This window comes from Electrona antarctica (genome assembly GCF_951216825.1).
Source record: "Electrona antarctica genome assembly, chromosome: 1".
Classification (NCBI taxonomy): Eukaryota; Metazoa; Chordata; class Actinopteri; order Myctophiformes; family Myctophidae; genus Electrona; species Electrona antarctica.
In genome coordinates, this window is record NC_136806.1 from 53,185,485 (window position 1) to 53,209,679 (window position 24,195).

Genomic DNA, 24,195 nt, shown 5'->3' on the forward strand with positions numbered 1-24,195 from the left:
TGTGGTAGAACCATATATGGATAGATCTAACTGGTTTAGTCATCGTGACAGGCATAGTCGGAGAATATATAACAAGGGTCGGTACTATAGGTGATCGACGTAGCTAACAAAAACATCTGATCAAATGAATGTATTGTACTGTGTCTTTGTGGGCCGAATCGTGGCATCGTTGCATACAAATAGATGTTTGTATAATTAGTATCACGATAAAATAATATGGCGACGTTAGAATGACACCACCAATGAGTGATCGTGCGTAATGTAGCTGCCCAGCGTATATCCAGCACCATCGCGTCACCACATTCCACTGGCTGTTGGCTAGTAGTAGTTGCTAACAAACGCTGCACAAATGGTACTGGCTATTGGCCGGGCCACAAGCCCGGGCAATAGCCAGTACCAATGTTGCTGGATGATTGCGACGCAATGGTGCTGGATATACCCTGGGCAGCTAGCTACATTACCAGCGATCACTCATTGGTGTTTCATTCTAACGTCGCCATATTATTTTATCGTGATACTACTTATACAAGCATCTATTTGTATTTTTCATGCCACGACTCGGCCCACAAAGACACTGCACAATAAAATCATTTGATCGCCAGCAGCCGGGTAAAACGCCATGTAATAGTAGCGTGCACTGACTACAGCTAAAATGTTTATTTATTTTTATATATTTAGAACTGGCATCAGATGAGGAGGAGGAGGAGGATGAAGAGTCAAGACTGCGATGGCGTTCTCCGACACTGAACCGGATTCATTCATTCATTCATTTCAGGGGGGGCAGTTTTTGGGTGTTTTTTTTATTTAGCCTACTCACACATAACCTGACTCCGCCAGATGGGGCAGCAGAGAGTACACTGGGTTCCCCCCTCCTGCTCCCATCTGGGAACTCTCAGGCAGACTTGATGCCCGGCCACAAAACGGCCTGGCCAATCAGCAGCAGCTAGAAGCTGCTGCTAGAAGTTGCTCACAAAACGGACTGGCCAATCAGCAGCAGCTAGAAGCTGCTGCTAGAAGTTGCTAGAAGCTGCTGCTGATTGGCCAGGCCGTGTTGTGGCCGGGCATCAAGTCTGCCTGAGAGTTCCCAGATGGGAGCAGGAGGGGGGAACACAGTGTACTGACTCTCTGGCGGAGTCAGGTTAACTCACACACACACACACCGTCAAGGACTGGGTTTGGGGACATTTGGGAGGAGTAGCTCTGATCCATAGCTCTAAATGCGCATTTAGAGCTATGGATCAGAGCTAGGGGAGGAGTAACTGTTTTGTATGTAGGCCTATTTATTTTCTGTAATATTTATCATTTTATTATGTTAGTAGTCGTAAAAAATAAAAGACGCTTTTACAATGAGTTAGACCTGTCATGACTATTTTGTTCACTATTGTGAGGTTTATTGTATATGACTAAGCAAGTTTCAACTGTGATTTACTCTGTAACGGTAGATGGTAATAACTCAATTTCTTTTTTATAATACAGTATACATTCAAGTCTATATTTTGATACATATCATGGGCACCAAGTCATATCAAAACAATGTCCTTGGATGTGTTTTTTATCAAAACTGTGTTTCTTCATAACAGGTTTTTGAGATGCATGCATGAATAGACAAGGTACTGGTAAGACTATGTAAACATGGTATATATCAAAATGTGCGTTAGAATGTCTAATTTTACCCCAAAAAAGAATTGAGTTTATATGATGTTCCAATTTCAGAGCTATGGGGACTTTTAGCTGGATAGGTCAGATTGATCATGACTGACCATGCTATTTATAGATGGCAAAATATCTACAGTGGTACATGTGAGAAACTTTTTATTTTATTTTAATTGAACTAGACAACTCACCCTTTAAAATGAGATATTGCATGGCTATGTACGCCCAGCAGAAAAAAAGTTATTTAGAAAATAAAACTTCAACCGGGCATAACTTTTTTTGGTTGTCCTAGAAACAGAAAACAGTGTAAATGCAGGCTCTTTTAAATGGCTTCCAACACAAGAACTAAACATTTTATCAACTCAGTTAATTTTTCTCCTGGAAGCAGACAAGTCAAGCTTTCTCTGAAGGTCTTTCGTTGTCACACATTCACAACAGAGAATTTTCAATAAATCATTCAAAAACGCCATTCTGCCATAGAGAAGTCTACAAACTATATAGAAATCCTTGAAACGCTCAAAGAGTTAAGAATCGTGGTCCAAAAATAAGCAAACTGTCTCTGCGATATTGTCGGGGAGACGGCTCTGTATAGTCAGTCACTCATTGTTGACACGGTCTGTTTGGTGGCAGTGTTGTTTTTGGCAGCACATTTCTATTTTAGTTTTTGTCATAGTCTCTTGAATAGTTTTCATTTACTTTTAGTCACATTTTAGTCACCCGGAAAGTTTTAGTGAGATTTTAGTCGACTAAATCGACAGTTGATTTAGTCGACTAAATTTTATTTTGGCTGGCCTTGATGCCGTCGTAATGGCTGATTTTACATTTGCTGAAAATAGCCGATCTACAAGCTCACAACGCGTCGCAGAGCGACGCGCTGTGAGCTTGTAGATCTGCTATTTTCAGCATGCAACCAAGTGTAAAATGACAACCAAGTGTAAAAGGATCTACAGCAATGCTCTGTGATGCAATGCAATGTTTTTGAGCCTGTAGATCTGCTCTTGTCTGTATTTTTGCCATTGTGCAACAAATACAATGACTGCAAAATGGGCTAATCAATCTAGTCGATTATACAAATCTATACATGTTCTTTTTGTTTGTTTTATTGAAAGGAAAATTGCGCTTCTCAATTGGTATTCGATTGATTAAAAAAAAAGGAAATCGATAGAGTAATCGCTAACAAAATAATCTATAGCTGAAGTGCCCTAAGACTGAAATGGCATTCCTCGTTTTCCTACAGTATTACTATATGTCTCAGTTCATCTTTAACGCATTAAGAAGTAAGGCCTACAAATGTCTACAGTTTTCAAAAAAAATCACTTGGTTCTCAAACGTTTTCATGTCAACCCCCCAAATTATATGTATTTGCCGCAGACTTTCATCTAAATCTTTTGGGGAAAAATGGGACCCCAAGAACCAAAGATTTGAGCAAAAAATGTTCACTTTAAAATATGTATATTCCTTGGACCAGCGGTCCAGGCACCTAGGCTGACAGCGTGTTGCAAGTTTGAGTCCCGATTCCTGTGTCACGCGTGTGATCACTCCCCATCTCTCTCTCTCTCTCTCCCCATATTCTGTCAGCCTACTGTACTGTCTATAATTAAGGCATAAAAAGCCCAAAATATATCTTTAAAATATGTACATTCCAAAATTTGCACAAATGGTTTATAGGCAAGCCAAAGTATTAAAATGATTGACAAAGTTATTCAAAATGTTAAATGACACGGATGCTTTCCCGGTTTGAATAGGTTAACACCTGGTTATAACACGACACCATCTTGACTACAACACACGCACACAGGAAATGCTCGGGCTTCCTGTGTGTGCGTGCGGCGATGCAGTGGGTTTGGGTCGTAAACAACGCGGGTTGTCTTGTGTGTCTTCGGCAGACCTGCGACCGGAACAATCCGTCTGTCTGTGTCCATCTGTTTCACGTCCCTTTGGTCAGAAGGAAAAAGGACTCGGCGCCGTGCGAGTGTGTGAGTTGTACAGTATGTGCCGCTGAGGCATATTTTCTAGGATACTCTTTCTATTTACGTCTTAGAGAGTTTCATGGTTCAGGATTAACCCATTCCGGGCGAGAACCCCCTTTGGTGTTTATAGCATTGTGTTATACTTTAGCTGTTGAAAAATATCAGATCTACAAGCTCGTAGCGCGGCACTCGGTGCTGCGCTACGAGCTTGTAGATCTGCTATTTTTTTAAAAGTTGTGAAATGTGGCGCAGATCTTTGAATATATATTCTTTCAGAGCGAATGTTTTTAACTCAAATCTTTGCTTCTGGGTGGGTCCCTGGAACAACATATTTTCAGATGAGGGTCGGCGGCCAATTACATATACAGTATTTTTGGGGGTCCTTGACATGATTGAAAATGTCAAGGACTGACATGGAAACATGGGTTTTTCAAGCAAACTATCAGGATTTAGAAGACCTGTGTAGAATCTGATCTACGTCTAAATGGGTTAAAGCTTTACGTTGGTGTGTGGGAGGTGAACGGTGTGTGGGAGGTGAACGGTGTGTGGGAGGTGAACGGTGTGTGGGAGGTGAACGGTGTGTGCACCGAGGAGATGGTGCATCTGCATACATACTGTAGATACTAAATCGCTATATAAATCGTATATATTATTATAGGCCTAAATGAGTCAACAAAATAACAATGCATGACATACTGATTGATATTGACACTTGACAGATGTATAAAAGTGTGTGTGTGTGTGTGTGTGTGTGTGTGTGTGTGTGTGTGTGTGTGTGTGTGTGTGTGTGTGTGTGTGTGTGTGTGTGTGTGTGTGTGTGTGTGTGTGTGTGTGTGTGTGTGTGTGTGTGTGTGTGTGTGTGTGTGTGTGTGTGTGTGTGTGTGTGTGTGTGTGTGTGTGTGTGTGTGTGTGTGTGTGTGTGTGTGTGTGACCGACCACTTGGCAACACAACTACAATACACAAATCTATCTCTGGTGTTGTTCATGTGTGCTGCACAGATTTGTTCAGTTCTGCATGGGACGTTCCTGAGCTGCGCGCACGTTAGGGAGAACATTGTTCATGGGTGCTTGTTTTAAAGGGCAAGTGGCGCATTGCTCTGCATTTAATTTGCCTGTCTTTCTTTATAAGCAGTAAGAACATAATGGTGTCCTGGTTGAAATGATGATCTATCACAGTGGTTTTCAACCTTTTCCACATCAAGGCCCATTATGTATTCAGCATTTGAGCCACGGACCACCATTTGATGAGATTTAGCCTCTCAGAGCCAAACTTTGAATATTTTGTTTTCGTTTGATAATTCACTAATCATTCATTCTCCAATCGTGTAGGCTTCTTGTAAATTAAGTTATGCAGATATCGAACAATAATTTAACTCTTGAGAGTGTAAAATAAAACCAAATAAACCATTTGGTTACTGAGTCTCCATTCAGCTGCCGACCACCTGGAACCCTCTCAAGGACCACTGGTGGTCCCCGGACCACTGGTTGAAAACCACTGCCCTATCACAGGCCTTAAAGTATTCCGCCAGGCTCACAGGTTCATCGTGCAACGCATTGTGATTGTCTTGTAGATCAGCGTTTTTCCGCTACGTTTTACATTTTGAAATTCTTTGAAAACGGCATGCCCAAAATAGGGATGACAGGTTGAACGTTGCTAACAATAAAGAGAGGGATCACTTGATATGAAACCTGGTGAGTGGACTCTGTTTTTTAAATTATATCATGTTTTCGTCAGTGGTGTAAAGTAACTCAACCCATTCTGTACGGGAACCCCTTTTGGTGTTTAAAGCATTGTGTTATACTTTAGCTATTGAAAAATAGCAGATCTACAAGCTTGTAGATCTGCTATTTTTTAAAATCCTGAAAATGTGGTGCAAATCTTTGAATATATATTCTTTCAGAGCGGACGTTTTTAACTAAAATCTTTGCTTCTGGGAGGGTCCCTCGAACAACATATTTTCAGATGTGGGTCAAATGTTTGAGTGACTGATATAGAAACATCGGTTTTCCAAAAACCTGATTTAGAAGACATTTGTAGAATCATCTTTGTACTTTTTACACCACTCCATTTGAAAGTTAAGTTTAGTTACTTTGTAGATTTTGATTATTATTGCAAAACATGCACCTTACCTTATCCTCTTCGTCCCGATTGGGGCATAAGGCCGCAATCATACACTGCCACTGTATCCTGTCTCATGCTTTGGCCTGTGCTTCGTCCCATGTAAGCAACAGCAAGCAAGGGTCGTCGGGCTCGGGACTCAAACCCGCGACACACAGCAAGGCTGGATTACCGGCCTAGGTGCCTGGACCGCTCAGCCGCGGCCCAGGCCAGTACTTTTACTTTTGGATATTGATACCAATGCTTTTGTACCTTAAGTACAATTTGAATACCGGACTTTTACTTGTAACAACAGTATTTTTTGTGATTTATTGATATTTTCACTTGAGTAAAACAATGTGAGTACCTTTTTTCCCCCACCACTGCTGCTGGTAGATTATTGAGACAAACAGGATATGCAACTCCTTTGATGTGGTTGCACACTTGAGACACTGCTAGAGCAGTGGTTCCCAGAGTGGGGCCCGGGGACCCCCAGGGGTCCTTGAGAGAGTTCCAGGGGGTCCTCAGCTAAATGATAATTAGGAACCAAATGTGACCACATTTGACTGAGGGACTGCCATTGGATTTTTTTTTGGATTTTTTTTTATGTCATATGAACGCAGTGAATCATAGCTTCAAATTGACATAAGTGGTTCAGTTTGACCCACCAGTTTTGGAGATATGGCTTATAGAGTAATGTCTTGCAGAAAACAGTGAGTTGAGAAAACAGGCTTGAAAGGTTCACTTCTGTGGACTCTAACATTACACCTAGCTATGTGAGAGTCTGGAATCTGGAATTTGCCGTCTCGCATCAGGGCCCGTGGGACATTCCCTCCGCCACTGAGGCACATGCATTGTGGCTGCTAAGGTCAACACATGGTTACGTCAACAGACACCAAGTCTTGACTCCATGTGCGTTTTCCTCGCTGGATGACACTATGACTGTACTGTACATGTGGCTAGCACTGGACTGACTGATGGAATGCACCCTCCTACACAGCTCTCACTAACTCACCTCCTACACTAAGACACGCAGGGCCCGGCCGTCAAACTAGCAAAGCTGTGAATCAAATAACAAAAAACATCCAGCTACAAAGATAAAGTGTAGGGGAGGCAGACGAGGAAGTGACGTAAGACGATTTGAACCTCGGACAGTACAGGAGTACACGACACATGCAAGCATCTTGGCCTCGCTGTCCACAATGTACAGTAGAAATATCCACTATTTACACAGTTTAAATATATTTTTTTATTACCACGTTCAGACAATAAATACATTGACAATAAATATCCAACTGATAGACGACAGCTTTAATCTGAAATCCGGGACTTTTATATTGTGTGTGTGTGTGTGTGTGTGTGTGTGTGTGTGTGTGTGTGTGTGTGTGTGTGTGTGTGTGTGTGTGTGTGTGTGTGTGTGTGTGTGTGTGTGTGTGTGTGTGTGTGTGTGTGTGTGTGTGTGTGTGTGTGTGTGTGTGTGTGTGTGTGTGTGTGTGTGTGTGTGTGTGTGTGTGTGTGTGTGTGTGTGTGTGTGTGTGTGTGACTTTGTCAAAATAAAGTTTTATCAATGATAAAAAGTCCTGGATTGCAACTTTAACATGTGATTAAAATAAAGTATGATAAATATTAAACATATTGTAGGTTCCACAGCAATCTCCAAGGAATAAGTTAATAAATTAATTACATTTACAAATTTATATTTTTCTATTGGTGAATAAATAAATAAGTGTGTATGAAAACTACCCTCACTAGAACAGAGAACATTTTGGGTTTTGACATGTGACATGTCCACCTTTTAAAGGGTTAGTTCAGATTTTTGGACTTAAAGCTGTAGGAAATACAAGTTTGCCATTAATATAGTGGTTGCAAAGGTATTAATTGATTGCCTGAGTCCCGTGGTGGGAGTTCTGCCCTGGTTTATATTGGGTAGTTCCGGGCATTTGGTGGTGGGGGGTCACTGGGGGGCCACGCATTAAAACTAAGTTAATCCACAAAACTACCGTAATTTGTATTGTTGACCTATTTCTACCATAATAGTGCAACCTTCGTTCAACTTTGACCCCTCTTTTACATGGAACTATGGTTTTTGGACACACAACTTTCCACCTACCTACCGCCCCCTATGGTAACGGGCGTCTAACCCGTTAATATTCACCAAAACAAGAACAAAACACCCACCACGGGACTCAGGGAATCGGTTACCGTATTCTGCCAAGACGACTCTGATTATAAGACGACCCCCGTTTTTATAGACTCATTTGTGGAAAAAGAACATTGAATGTCAAATATTTCCATTGGAGAGAAAAATCCATATATTCAGCACAATAGGGTAATATCTTTGCAACCACTATATTAATGTAGTATTTCCTACAGCTTTAAGCTCCAAAATCTGAACTAACCCTTTAATGGCACCTTCCCAAATACATTCAGCTCCATAAGTCATTCAGCTCCATAAGTCATTCAGTCATTCAGCTCCATAAGTCATTCAGTCATTCAGCTCCATAAGTCATTCAGCTCCATAAGTCATTCAGTCATTCAGCTCCATAAGTCATTCAGTCATTCAGCTCCATAAGTCATTCAGTCATTCAGCTCCATAAGTCATTCAGTCATTCAGCTCCATAAGTCATTCAGTCATTCAGCTCCATAAGTCATTCAGTCATTCAGCTCCATAAGTCATTCAGCTCCATAAATCCTTAAGAGTCAAGTCCCCCAGTTCGTAGTGGGAACACATTGTAGGATTTGGTCTACCCTTTAACTGCACTCTTCTTCATGCTGTAGCTCTCGCTGAAAATATCCTCATGGCTATCGCTGCAACTGTTTCGTTCATTTTGCGAAGAAACGGTTGTATGCGAAGTAGTGGCCACATCTCACAGGTCGTTGTGCAGTTTGTTGGGCCCTGTAAATAAGTTATAGCGTTATTTCCAACAAAATAATAAACTCTGTTTCACTCTTTCAATACATTTCTTAACAACTTGAATCCTATACAGTGTCCATATTCTGGAGTGAACATTCAATGGCAATAGCAGTTCTAATATGCATTCCCTATTTTCGGAAAGATATTGGGTACCGAGGGAAATACTCACAGACCTAGGGCTCCATCTTGCGCCACCCTTATCCCTAAACTTATTTGCCATTCTTTACTATTTTGAAAATCATTTTAAAATAGTTCAACTAGCCGATCTACATCTACACGTTGTGAGCTTGTAGACTGGCCATTTTAACTATTTAAAAGGTCTTTTAAAATAGTAAAAAATGGCAAAATAAGTTTTGGGATAAGGGTTAAGGGGTGGCACAAGATATAGCCCCTAGTATAGAACCCTACTCAACAAATTATAGTGTTTAAATGTAACCTGGCTCCAGAATCGGTACCAGTTACACTATTTCTACAAACTCTGACTCTGGGAATATGAGGTTAGCCAGTCTCCTTTAGCCTGTCCTTAATGACAAACCCATACTAACCTAATGCCTAAACACAACAATTGTAAACTCTAACTTGGAATGGGGGTTTATTGTCATTGTTCAATGAAGTACAACGAAATTATGATGTGCTGAATGAATACACGGGCCGCAGCAACATGGGTCGCGCCGCCACTAGCTTCTCTTTACATCAGAAAAATAAGAAAAGAAGAAAAAAGAAGGATAGGGGGGGGGGGGGCAGAGTTGGGGTGGGTGCGGTCAGACATAACATCCCCCAATTAAGGCGATAAGGGTCTCTCACATAACCAGCAGGAAAAGATCCCGGTGGGCATGTCGGCTCCCCCGCACCGGAATGTCTGTCCGAAAAAATCTTGTCGAAAGCACTTAATGACCAGCTAATTAACTCCATTTTTAGTCAGAGATTTAGACGAGAGGCAGTGTAGAGAGACACGTAAGCAGGGAGAGAGGTGAGAATAGACAGGGAGGGAGAGAGAAAAGTAATGCGACCGCCCACTTCAAGAGTCAAGAGAAGAACTTAAATACTGCCATCTCCTACATTATTCTTAAACTTAATGTAATATACGCACGCACGCACGCACGCGCGCACACACACGTTTCTATAGCAGGTGGAACATTACCATTTGAAGGTCTGCTCGGCTCCGGCTGTCCTCTTTTGTCGCGTTCAAGAAGTTCTTTATACGGCCCATTCTGTAACGGTCCTCCAGGCTGAAGAACTCGGCACATTCATCCTTTATGGTGATCAGTTCATCCAGAAAGCACTTCAGAATGCAGTGATCCTGTGTGAACGGAGAGGCAACGAGTGTGAGTTCTGCTGTTCACTACTACGACCGACAGAAGATTATAGGCTTGTGGTTGCTTGTGGCTGCGATGCAGCGAGTTGTAGCTGTATGAACGACGTGACACCTGCCAAGCTCTCGTTTCCTGTACTAGAAAGATCCTTTTGCATGTGGTTTATAAATGTTTAGATAATATCTTTCTCGCTGATACAAGTGCTGTATGTCAGAGTAGAGAGTGGAGTACCACTTTTTGTTTCAACCGTGTATTTATTAATGGACTTTTTGTGATTGATTGATTGAAGTATGTATTAAGTTTGCAGAATTACAGTACATTTCAAGCACAACTCAATACAAAAACTGTTAACTGTGAGTGGACGACACCATAAAGCACTACACTTGTTTACAATAGGGCCCACCATTTTCAATTCATCAAAACATTTAGAGACGTACGAATATACACAACTATAAAGTCAAAACAGGAAATCATAGAGGAGGTAAAAAGGGAAAAGAAACATATACAGTGAGGGGGAAAAGGGAGTGGGGGGGGGATTCAGATTTTACGGGGGCCAGTTTCGAATTGCAGCCGTCCGTCGGTGCCCTTTGAGAGCAGTTTTGAAGGAGTCAAGGGATTTGCATGTCTTAATGGCTGTTGGTAGGGCGTTCCACATTTTGGTGGCATAGGAGCGAAATTAATTCAGTCCCTTGTTTGTGCCAAATCTGGGTTGCACATGGTTTGTTTGTGCCGAATCTGGGTTGCACATGGTTTGTTGACTGGTCTGCTGAACTGAGACTGTATATGCAACATGTAAAGTCTGCCTAAATTATCGGTTTCTTTGCACAGTATATTATCTGAATTTCCAATAGATGCATCATTTCTTTTAGGTAGTATGTTTTCTAAAATGATTTAAACCATTGCGTTGTTCCCGAGCCTCATACAGTATGTGTCTGGAACTTGATTTAATTTCAGGTGCTACGGTATGTAGATTGTAGACAATTATTTCGACGTAGTGTTTTTGCTGTGTTAAATCATTCTTAAATGTACAGTAGGTATTAAAGTGTACTCTTACCGTCATTTTGGATGTTGAGTCTTTCCTATCCGGAGTGTAGAATGTAGAATCCAGCTGTTTGTTGTATGTGTACAGAAATAATAAATAAATTATGTTAGTGACACTTGACACGTTTGTTAGTTATAATGTAGAGGAGCGGGAAATAATTCTCATTTATAACTTACACATCGGAGGTTCCTGGTGTGATTGACCGCATTCATGAATTCGTTGAGTTTTGTCGGGCTTATTCCTTTTTTCTGCCAACGGGTGGTACCCAGATTGGCTTGAAGACAACCTGAGAGGGTAAAAATCCAAAAAGCAATCCTGAACAGTTGATCCATTCTAAAAGGTATGATGATGAAGTCCTGGGGCTGGTCCAGCTGTGTGTTCAGAAGCTTGTTGAAGAGTGCAGCTAGGCTGTATAATTTCCATATACTTTCTGACATGCCTGGGGTGTATTATACAGTATATATATATATACTGTAGGTCGTGGGGGGTGGGTGGGCTGATGATGAGTTGAGATATCACCCAATACACACATTGTTTTTCCTTTAGGTCACTCTTGGGTCTTAGTCATATAGTCATAGTTGTTTTAGTCATTGTTTTAGTCATTCGCCTCGGTGGTTAAACTCCCTGTCGGTGAATTATCTCCCGACAATGACCACCTAGCCAGATATTATCCCTTACATGGCACTCTATAGTGTATACTTCTAGTGTCATTGTACAGATATTCTACTGTTAGACAGATGACACACGTGTGTCATCTGCGGCCGAGCCTGTCTCACACTTGCTGGTCTTCGCAGCCACAGCAGAAGACCTAACTCCCAGGCACAAGATATCCATGGTCTTCCGAGACTGCGATGCCGATGGTGAAATGGGACATTCTGCAATATGAGTACTTTTACTTTTAGTACTTTAACCCATTTTGACCTGAGATCAGATTCTAAAAATGTCTTCTACATCCTGACAGTTTTCTGAAAAAGCTATGTTTCTATGTCAGTCGTTCTTCGATTTTTCAAAAATAGCAGACCTACAAGCTCGTAGCGTGCCACTCGGTGGCGCGCTATGAGCTTGTAGATCTGCTATTTTTCAATAGCTAAAGCATAACATAATGCTAACACCAAAAGGGGTTCCCGCCCAAAATGGGTTAAGTACATTTTGATGCTGATACTTTTGTACTTTTACTTACATTTTCAATTCCGTCCTTTTTCCACCACTGCTGCATATTGCTAGTGGAGCACTAGGGAGGAAATGTACTTCCTCAGATAACTGAAAGGAAGGGCATCTCCGCTCCTCACACCTACAGATAAAGGGGGATTCACCCTGAATAGAACTGCATCACTTGAGAAAACCCACACCTTGTACTAAGCACCATCTGTGTGTGTGCTCCAGTGCTGTCTTCACCAGTGGTGGAAAACATACTAAATATATTCATTTTTTTTATTTTCCTTTTTTTTTATAGCAGAGCTTGAATTGTAGACCGGCTATTTTCAAATGGCCGAAATGTATATACGGCTGTGGTTAATGTATGTTGTGTAATAATAATTAAAATCCACAAAGTAAAGTTTTCAAATAATTGTAGTGGAGTAAAAAGTATAATATTTGCCACCGAGATGCGGCGGAGTAGAAGTAAAAGTACTGAAAATTGGAAATACTCTAGTAAAGTAAGATTTTCCAAGAGTGTACTAACTTGAGTAAATGTACTTGCAGTATTTTATGCCACTGGTCTTCACCACACCTTGGTTTCAAGGGCACATTACTCTCGTTTCCTCAGGGCAGAATTTTGTACACTCAGATTTGTAGCGTTTGAGGTTTTCACGAAGAGGGTGCCCATTCTCTTACTCTAACACTAAAATGACTGAAGTGGGTGGGTGGAATGTGGGGATATCTTGCGGGGGCATCCCCATTGTTTCCATGTCTAAATGAAGACACGCTGTACCTTGTTCACGCCACATGGAAAGCTATCCCTTGGCAGATAACTTTCTATAACCTGAAAATGCTTTTTTAAAGTACTAAAACTACTGTGTTTGACCAGGCAGGGCACACGTTGTCATACTTCCAGTACTTAGATGGCCTTGGGGTTGCTTTTGCATGCATAAAATTGTTCCCGGGTAAAAGTAAATAATCAGAGCGAAGTGGAATAATTAGATTATTGTATTGTATTGTATTGTATGTAGTTTGTACACTGTTACAGTAAGCAAGGACGACACAAGGTAATACATCAAATGCATAGAAATATTCGGGGTCATCCCTATGTTCCCCAGGTTCTATGTTCCCCACTTAGCTTAGGGTTTAGGGTTAGCGTTATAGGTTTCAGTACAGAACAAATAATGTTTGTTTTTGCCATCTTTGTTGAAGAGTCTGAGCAATTATTTTATGCCAGTGTTAATTTTTAGTTGGCTAAGACTAGATAGTTTAAGTAGCCTAGGCAGGCCTAAAGTTCAATGGATTGTTCAAAGACTGAGCTTAAATCAGAATTTGCTACTGAAAGTAACACTAAGACTAAGTTGCTAAAATACTTTAATCTTACTAGAATTACTAAAATCACTAGGTTAGGTTTCTGGTTTAGGTTTAGGTTTATTCTAAGTGGGGAACAAAGAACCTTTTTTGCATGGTGGGGAACATAGAACCTGGGGAACATAGGTACGCTCCCAAATAGTCATCTAGGATAATAGGTAAACCCAGAATCTATCGTCGGTCTAAACATTAGAATGTCTATAATCTGTACATTGAAACTGTACACTATTGGATGCCAGGTCCACAAATGAACCCTGACATCTGTCTGTACTCTGTATATGTGCTTACATAACATGCTATTTAACATTACATGTTAACCTTTGCTTGGGCCTGCAGTGCTGTGTTCTACCGTGTTACGCTATAGATGCGTAGTATGACATGCAGATACTGTATTTTTATTTGTTTTTTGGGGGGGGGGGGATGTCCTAAAAAAAAAAGTCGGAGGAGGGGCTGGAGCAGAGTAGCACATTTTCCATTGTTTTATTCATTCATTTTCCACTTTCTTATTGGCAAGGGAACCCCTTTTGGTGTTTTAAGCATTATGTTTAGCTGTTGAAAAATAACAGATCTACAAGCTCATAGCGCTACGAGCTTGTAGATCTGCTATTTTTGAAAAATCGTGAAAACGTTTTTAACTCAAATACTTGCTTCGGGAGGTCCCTGGAAGTACATATTTTCAGATGGGGGTCGGCGGCCAATTACATATATTTTTGGGGGTCCTTGACATGAAATTGTTGAGCACCGCACTGACATAGAAACATAGGTCTTTTGGAAAACTTTCAGGATTTAGAAGACATATGTAGAATCTAGTGTCAGTTCTAAATGGATTAAGACCTGAGGACCCGATTCTACAAAATGCCTTCCAAATCGTTTAAAAAAAAAAACATACAGTATGTTGCTACTGTAAATCAGTGGTTCTCAAACTTTTTCATGTCAAGGACCCCCAAAATTATATTTGGACCACCATCTCAAAAATATTTAGTTCCAGGGACCTCCAGAAGAACAGACTTGTGTTAACGCTTGAAAAGAATATTCATATTCAAAGATCCATATCCATATGAGTGAAGCGGCCTGGATGATTTGTTTATTTTTCAAACACAGTTCTTATATGACTCGATCTAAAATCCCTCTATGTGGATTACAATGCAAATAAAAATGAACCCGTGGATTTGCGCCCTCTTTCGGTGCTCTATACACAAGCTAAACAATGGCAGATCTATACACGCTCATTTTGAATAGCCAAAGTACAAAGTGACACAGATGCTTTCCCGATTTAAATGGGTTAAATGGGCCTGTAGAATAGATATGCCCTGGCAAGTTACCAGTGACCCACCACCGCAGTTCTGCTCACTTCCTGTGAGTTTCATTTCACTGCCATTACCACCCAACTACTCTTTATCGCCCTCACCCTCAACATTGTGTGGGAGTCTTTTGCCTAAGCAGACGTCCCACCGTAGAATTCCCCTCAGTCAGTTATTATTATGTGGATTTCTGAAGACATTAACCCATTTAGGCCTGCCGTCGAAATAAAATGTCGGGCCAATGTCGGGTCTATGCTCTACATGTAAAGTGTCTTGAGACGACTTGTTGTGGTTTGACACTTTAATTTTCAAAATATATATTTTGTATACATTTTGTGAAAAGGGACATTCTCTAACTATATTTGTATGCCAATACCTTTGTACTATTACTCAATTTAATTTTGAATTGTACTAGTGTTTACTAGGTATTCCTACATTGTGGTATTGATACATTTACTTGCCTTGCCTATTTACTGCCTTTTTGGACGTGTGGAACATGTTCTGATGGAAAGGACATGTACTGTACAGATGTCTGTGATGGAAAGGACATGTACTGTACAGATGTCTGTGATGAAAGAGAGGGTGTGAGAGTTTGAACATTAATATGTGGGCTTAGTTTCCCTCTGCAAAGCTTTTTCACTGATCGCTGGGCTATTCCCCCAACTTGGAGGCAATCTTCTGCTCATTACTGTGCAGAAATATACATAAATCTTAGTGTTTGAGCACAAAATGCATTTTGAGAACCCACGCTTCACGCGCACGCTGTGCAGCCCCACACACAATCATCGTACAGTTGTGGCCCCCGGCCTAATCTAGTTGAAGTTATTTTCAGTCTGTCCTAATGGAAACAAATATTCTCTTCCAGTTGTCCTCGTGTGCACCCAAACAAAGAATACAATACAAGGTATACATGTGCAATTACATAGGTTTACAAATAAGAAGCTAAAACAAATTTCAAATAAAAGCTAAAACAAATTTCAAATAAAAGCTAAAAACAGTTACACATTGTGGGGGTCTGTATGCTCACCAAGGTTTTAAAACGATGCAAGGGTACCAATGTGGTCAATTTAAATGTCTTTTGTAGTTTGATTGATTGATTGATTGAAGAATTTATTAACAGTTTGCAGAATTACAGTACATTTCAAGCACAAACTCAATACAAAGGCTGTTAACTGTGAGTGGACGACCCAATTAAGCATTACACTTGTTTCCAACAGGGTCCACCATGTTCAAATCATCAAAACATTTAGAGACGTACAAATAGACACTTCTATAGACAGAACAGGAATTCATCAAAAAAGAATTCATCAAAAAGGAGGTAAAAAGGGAAAAGAAATATATACAGTGAGGGGAAAAAAGGGGGAGTTACTCCCACCTCCCACTCCAATCTTCCACCGTAGTCTGAAAACCCACCGTCTTAGCCCGTAGCACTTGCCCTGGCCTTGACGACCTTACAGGCGTGTGCAAAGGCTCAACTTATGCAACTTAGATAGCATTTTATGTAGACATAGCACTATATATTGCATTGTTTCATAGATATATTCATAGATATTTCACTGTTAATTAGGTTCTTAGCTTACGTATGAGTCTGGATGACTACTTTTATGTATTTGATGTATTAACATGTTTTTGTTGTTGCTTACTGTAAGTCGCTCTGTATTTAAAGTGTCTGCTAAATGCCTAAATTGTAAATTGTATGACCCCTGCTGTAGATGATCATATGATCACTGAACATTCAATCAATAATAGCCAGGGAGAATAGACAGATATTTTGTGGGGTGGTGTCCAAATCAATGTGGGGGTCTTTGGCAGGAAAAGGTTTGAGAACCTTGACTGGTTTTATGCATGGGGTTAATATGTGATGTGTGCATACTGTATTGTAGCAGCATGGGGTTAATATGTGATGTGTGCATACTGTATTGTAGCAGCATGTGGTCAGCTGAAATCCCAGGGAGGCATATTTTGGTCAGATTTAGCATTGGTCCGACTGGATTAAGGTTGGTGAGGGGTGCGTTAAAACGACCGGATTAAGGTTGGTGAGGGGTGCGTTAAAACGACCGGATTAAGGTTGGTGAGGGGTGCGTTAAAACGACCGGATTAAGGTTGGTGAGGGGTGCGTTAAGACGACCGGATTAAGGTTGGTGAGGGCTGCGTTAAGGGTTGGGAGAGGGTTAAGGTTAGGTTTAGGTGTGCTGCCCTGTGGGAGGTTAGGGTTAGGGTGAGGGTTTGAGATATCGGACCAATGGTACGTATGTCTAACCAAAAGCATGCACCCGAAATCCCCAGCACGTCTCTGGAAACTCCACCAGGGTGACACCTGCTGAAAACACAAGACACCTGTCATACGGAGACTTTAAAACACAAGACACCTGTCATACAGACACGTTGCTGTGGCTTATAGCCTTATACCCAGATGACTTTGAGGAAGCACGAAACAATAACATGTTTTGTTTGGGCAAGTGCTGTTTTATGGTATCTCTCTGTTTAATCACGTACAGCCTCAAGGGCTTATACCAGTGGTTCCCAAAGTGGGGTCCGGGGACCCCCAGGGGTCCTTGAGGGAGTTCCAGGGGGTCCCCAGCTAAATGATAATTTGGAACCAAATGGACCCTTATGGGTCTGTAACTCAGAGAGTGTACAAATGGACCCATCAGGGTAAATTAGCATTGATTTTACAATATAAATTGGGGGTCCCAGAGATAGACATGCCATTACATGGGGGTCCGTAGACTAATGCATGTCAAACTGGGGGTCCTTGACGTGAAAAAAAGTTTGGGAACCACTGACTTATACTATGAGGCCCACCGCACATCTGACAAAGGAAACGCAAAACAACATCCTGATGTAGTGTGGGAACCGGGTATTGATTGATTGATTGATTGAAGTAATAACAGTTTGCAGAATTACAGTACATTTCAAGCACAACTCAATACAAAAACTGTTAACTTGTGAGTCAAGAACTCACCCCCGGAGGGGTGAAACGTTGTTGTATTTAGGTTGAAATAAAAAAAGACGGGGAGCAGAACTATATATCTTGTGCGGACATTCCACTTTTTTCTTCATTCAGTAATTTTTTGGGTCCAGCACCGCATTCTGCGTTCTTTACATATTTTCAGGTGCATCCATGCAATGTATTTTTTGAGTGGTGTAAACCACTCCTACAACTGGCTTTGTTAGTTTACGTGTCTGTCTGTTCGTACCAAAAAATGAGCATGGTTTACGTGTCTATTCATACCAAAAAATGAGCATGGTTGCTATGGTCACCCAGTTCACACGGGTGTGATTTCATTACGTCAGACATTACGTCAGACCAGTTGATCAGTCTATATAAGACCGTACACCACTCAGTTCACACGGGTGTGATTTTTTATTTATAGTTATTCTATTTATAGTGACTCATAGGAATATACTATGTGACAACCAGGTATAGTCTGGTGACCACCGGAGAGACGGGTGTCAGCCGGAATGTCGACGGCACCCGGGTGAGCAGTATGGGTTAGCGCCCCAACCTGTGTCCTCCATGAGGAGGAAGCCCAACAAACCTCGGTGAGGCCTTTAGGAGGGCCATTATAATCCACCACTCCTGAATGGAGAGCCTGGTGCTGGGAGTCTGGTGCAACGCACAGGTCCTGGGCCTGGTGAGAGCAGGAGTGGACCTGGTGAGACGTAGGAGGGGCCCGGACAGGAGTCAACCCACAGAGCCTAGTCCTTCCACGCGCCAGAATTTGGTTCTCCCAGTCCCGGCAGAGTAGTTCCGGAGCAACGGATTGTGTGGCATTGCTCATTCCCTGATGGACTGATCGAGGGTACCTACTGGGACGTAAGTCGGGATTTGATCAACCCCGGCTGGGTCGCCTGAGTGAGGGGTATGATGTTGTCAGACCCGAAACCCTGTTGACCTCAGGAAACATCACTGAGGATACGTCCCAGTTGCATCCATGCAATGTATTTTTTAGTCTGTATGCAACCAGTGTGTGCAAAATCAGCCATTACGACGCCATCAAGGCCTGCCAAAATGTTGTTTTGACCACAATATCAACTGTACATTTAGTCGACTAAAATCGGTTGTTATTTTGTCGACTAAAACTTTTCAGATGACTAAAGTGAAAATAACTGACCAAACTAAATCAAAATTTGCTGTCAAAATTAACACTGCACAAAACATGAACCAATACAGTATATGGAATGAATTGACAACTGGTAAAAAAAAAAAAAGAATCAAAGAATCCATGCCTTTTTCAGTTATTTAATATTTTTCCCACAAATATTGTATTTCCAGTAAAGTATTCAATGTGAACACAAGTATAGAGTATACCATTAATATGCATTGCATGTACTTATTAGACGATGTGAGAACTAGGAGCGCACAGGTATATTTGAATAAATAAAAACTTACATTCAATAACATTAAAGGTAGGGTAAGTGATTTTCTTTGGTTAAAATAAGTCAAAAAGCAATATAGAGTGTTTCATAGAGTGACACACAGAGAAGGAGAAGTCCGCAGTCCGCACAGTCTTTGCTTCAACAATGTTTCATTTTGTTAAAACACCGACATTATTCAGGACACAACGTTTCGGCCGTGAATAATGTTGGTGTTTTAACAAAAATAAACACTGTTTGAGCAAAGACTACATGTGTGTAGACTTCTCCTTCTCTGTATGTCTCTACCTTTTGTCCAGCAACAGCGAGGAACTGGTTTATTATTAAACAGAAAATGCATTCTCAGGTCGGGATACCGATTTCATCCAATCAGGATAGAGATCGGGAGTCAGGATACAGATGAAACAAGTGGAATTGTAAGTGATGACACAAAGCAATGAGCAGACAACATTGGAACTGGAACACTATCAAAATTAAGCTGACAAATGAATGGCTACTCTCTCCTGATTGGCTGAAGGTTTGTCACCTACAGTACCTGAACGTGTATTTTCTGTTTATTAAAGAGACGGGGAGACCCCTGTTACTGAACACACACTCTAGTCCAGTGGTCCGGGGACCCCCAGGGGTCCGGGGACCCCCAAGGGTCCTTGAGGGAGTTCCAAGGGGTCCCCAGCTAAATGATAATTAGGAACAAATGGACCTTTATGGGTCTGTAACTCAGAGAGTGTACAAATGGACAGGTCCATTTAGTTCCATTTGTACACACTCAGAGTTAAATTAACATTGATTTTACAATATAAATTGGGGGTCCCAGAGATAGAAATGCCATTAAATGGGGGTCTGTAGCCTAATGCATGTCAAACTGGGGGTCCTTCAAATTAAACGGGCTGAGAATCACTGCTAGAGCCGTAACAATCTTCTCTTATGGGGGTCCCTGGCATATCTTTTTCAAATGGGGGTCCGCGGGTTAATGAGTGTGAATTTGGGGGTGCTTGACATGAAAAAGTTTGGGAAACACTGCTCTAGTCTATAGCAATGATAACTATCAGAATATAGTGATTTAACCTTTTAACAAAAAAGTTTTTGTTATAACCAAAAACTATCGTCCACTAGGTGGAGCCAAAGCAGCATTGTTTCCCCCCACAAAACGTTCTTATGAGCCTGAGAGGGGCTAAAATGCCTCTCTTATTAAAATAAATATGAAATAAATTAAATATTAATAGATTAAATGGCCAGAGTGACTTCGGCCACGCATAGCGTGCCTTTCAGACAATAGTGTAGTGTGCACATTCAGCCCTCAGTCAGTCGCTGCAGGTCCTTTTCTCAAGATCCCATCCTGCTGCTCAGGGCCTGTGGGAGGACGTTGATTGGACATTGTTTAGTATGCTTGGTTCCCAAACTCTGGATTGGGACCCAATTGGGGGTCGCGGACACCTTGTTATATGAGTCACCTTACTTCTTGTTTCCTACGTTTGGTTTTTAATTATTATTATTTTCAAATCATTTCCAAAAAAGTGAAACTTTTCATGAATTAAAAACAAAAGTTTTTTCAGTAACTTCATAAACAAATACAAAAAAACAAACAAACAAATTCCATGAATTGGAACAAATATTTAAGAACTAATGAAAATAGCAGATCTACAAGCTCACAACGCGTTTGCATTGCGTTGCGTTGTGAGCTTGTAGATCTGCTATTTTCACTAGTGTGGGTCCCGGGAGAATATCTAATTATTGTTTTGGGTCATGGGCTAAAACGTTTGGTAACCACTGGTTTTAGTACTGCAGAACAACACACATTCTGTGTTCTATATAAATAAGTGAAATTAATATTATGCATAGAGTTTGTATTGCACCGGGGCAGCGGTGGCTCAGGAGTGGCCGGATGATAACCGCGAGGTTGCCAGTTCGAACCCGGGCTCCCTCAGAGTTAGTGTTGAAGTGTCCTTGAGCAAGACACTGAACCCCAAATTGCTCCTGATGTGCTGATTGGTGCCTTGCATGGTTTCCGCCGCCATCGGTGTATGAATGTGTGTGTGAATGGGTGAATTGATGCACAATATATGTAAAGTGCTTGGATAAAGGTGCTATATAAATGCACCATTTATCATTTACCGTCATTCTCCCTACATTTTCTCCTTACATTTTCTACCATACTATTGGTTATGTTACTCTGGAGTCTGGAACTCTGGATCAGAGCAATATGGCCTTAAAGATGGAGTGCTGTAATTCTGACGGAGCATTAGCTGCGCTGCTCCCGTGCTTGCGGTTATTGGTTGGGGTGCATATACTTAGTTTAGACTAGTCATTGGTTAGACATAATGTTGGCGAGGGGCTCGTTAACACGACCGGATTAAGGTTGGTGAGGGGTGCGTTAAGGGTTGGGAGAGGGTTAAGGTTAGGTTTAGGTGTGCTGCCCCATGGGAGGTTAGGGTTAGGGTGAGGGTTTGAGATAGGTTGTAGGATTAATGACTGTTTGTCGGACCAATGACTAGTCTGAACTAGAAACCCTAAATACAAACAAAACTGGGAAAAATACAAAAATCACGGCAGTGTAGTGTGTATTCTCTGTAAACCATTTTAGCTCGAGACCCAAAGTATATATTTGCCCGGGACCCAAACTAATGGAAATGGCAGATCGACAAGCTCACAACATGCCAACTTTGCGTCGCGTTGCGGTTTCACTACTTCTTAAACATTTCTGATTATGTCGTCATAATCAAACCAGAGATTATCTTTTGTTTATATCGATGAAAACAATCCCCAGTACCTTTTGAATGAGAGACTCCAGCTGATTAATAAATTCGGTGGCATCCCTCTTTGGATGAGAGTCGCAGGTTTCACATTCTTTCTAGAAGGATGGTCAGAAAAAAACACATTAGGAAATCAATCATTCACTAGGGTGTCACATTCAATTACAGACATGCGTTATGTGTACTAACTTTAAACACTTACAGGGGTGCATTCTGCATCCAATGCCTTCATGGCGGTCTTCTACAATAAGAGACAAGAGCATAATTGTGTTAGAATGTGTAGTGTAATGATGTAAATAACTGGGATATTTCACTTTCACAAAAAAAGGTCATATCGTCTACTCAGGCTTATATGTGAATACCCCGGACAGTTTTTAAGTTGCTTGATTCAGTATTTATATGTTTTATATTCATTATTGCTGCCCGGGCCCCCTTCCTATACAAACCCATTGCAACTTCAAACTCCATTTTAACCATTTTAGATTCATCGAAAACACCCCTCCTTGATATTGTTCCTCTAATGGGGAACAATATCATAGTCACCAAAACCAAGGACGCGTGTTTGTCAAGAAACCCAAAGGACAAGTTACACCGTTACACGTTACATCTAAATTACATCTAAATACTGAATCAAGCAACTTAAAAACTGTGCACTGTGAAAGTGAAATATCCCTTTTAATCCATTGAGACCTGGAACGCATCCATGTCACGTTAGCGTTTAACCACATTAACCATTAAATAGATTTTTCAGACATAATAAATAGCCTTACAAAGGTCTGATTTCCCTGTCACTTACGGTCAGTGGACTGCGGAGACTTTTCAAAAGTTTTCTCTGTGTGGTTTTCTTTGTAACACTGAGGCCGGTCAGGTTCGACTGGAAACAATCCAAAGCTTCTTCACTGCAGCAGGCCTGTTCAATGATAAAAGCAGGTGCATGGTTAGAAGAGGAACAGTCTGTGTGCCTAGAATGGCAGAAATCACACCCAGGACGTCAAATAATTGAACGGCGCTCGAGACAACTGGCCCGCTGGTGGATACGTTTATGTTTCTATTTCAAAGGTGCTCAAACATTTTCATGTCAAGGACCCCAAAATTATATATAATTGGCCACCGACACCCATCTGAAAATATGTTGTTCCAGCGACCCCCCCCCCCCCCCCCCCCCAGAGGCAAAGATTTGAGTTAAAAACTTTTGCTCTGAAAGAATATATATTCAAAGATTTGGGCGACATTTTTTTCATGATTTTTCAAAAATAGCAGATCTACAAGCTTGTAAATCTGCTATTTTTCAATAGCTAAAGTATAACATAATGCTTAAAACACCAAAAGGGGTTATCGTTCAGAATGGGTTAAGTTCATTGTATTTAATTGTATTGTAGTGTTCCTTTACACAGTATGTGTGTTACAGTATGGCATGGATAGATGGATTAATTTTGTTTCTGATGATCAAGCTATTGTTGGAAGTGTAAAATGTTTTTAACACCCACATAAACACTTCATCTTCAGTATAACTTAAAGGGACACCCTTTTTGCAAAGAAAATATATGTTAATGACGTTTAGGAGATTTAGAACATTTTCCTGGGGTCTTTACTTTATGTGTGTAATATGTGGTTTTAGATATTTTTGTTTTTAGCAGTGAGCCTAGTGTCTCTGATGTCATGGACACTGGGCTCACTTCCTTCCTGGACTACAGTATTTCATACAGCTTAAGTAAAAAACTTAAAACTTAAAAAAAACTATCCTGTTTAAACCACAGAGAGCCATTTACTTTTAAGTGGAGATGAAGTATAAACACCAACACAGGAAGGATTTTCTAAAGCACGCACGCACACACAGTTTTGTGTGTGCGTGCGTGCGTGTGTGCGTGCACGTGTGTATGTGATTACTCATCACTTTTCTCTTCAGCGTGCACTAGCAGCACCTCTGAAAACAACAAATGATCTCGGTCTTGGGTTGACTCACTCTTAGATCAAAAGTGTGCAGGGAACCCGCAAATTAAACTAATACAATAAACTGCCACCATTTGATGCCATTTATTGATATTGTGTAGATTTACATATTTTCAACATGATATAGTAGGTTGTTCTTATGTACTTAACTATTAATATTTACACGTTGTTATGAGAAGGTTTTAATATGCTTCACAAAACAAAGAATATACTCAAAGATTTGCACACAATTTTTCAAAAGTAGCAGATCTACAAGCTCGTAGTGCGGCACTCGATGCCGCACTATGAGCTTATAGATCTGCCATTTTGCAATAGC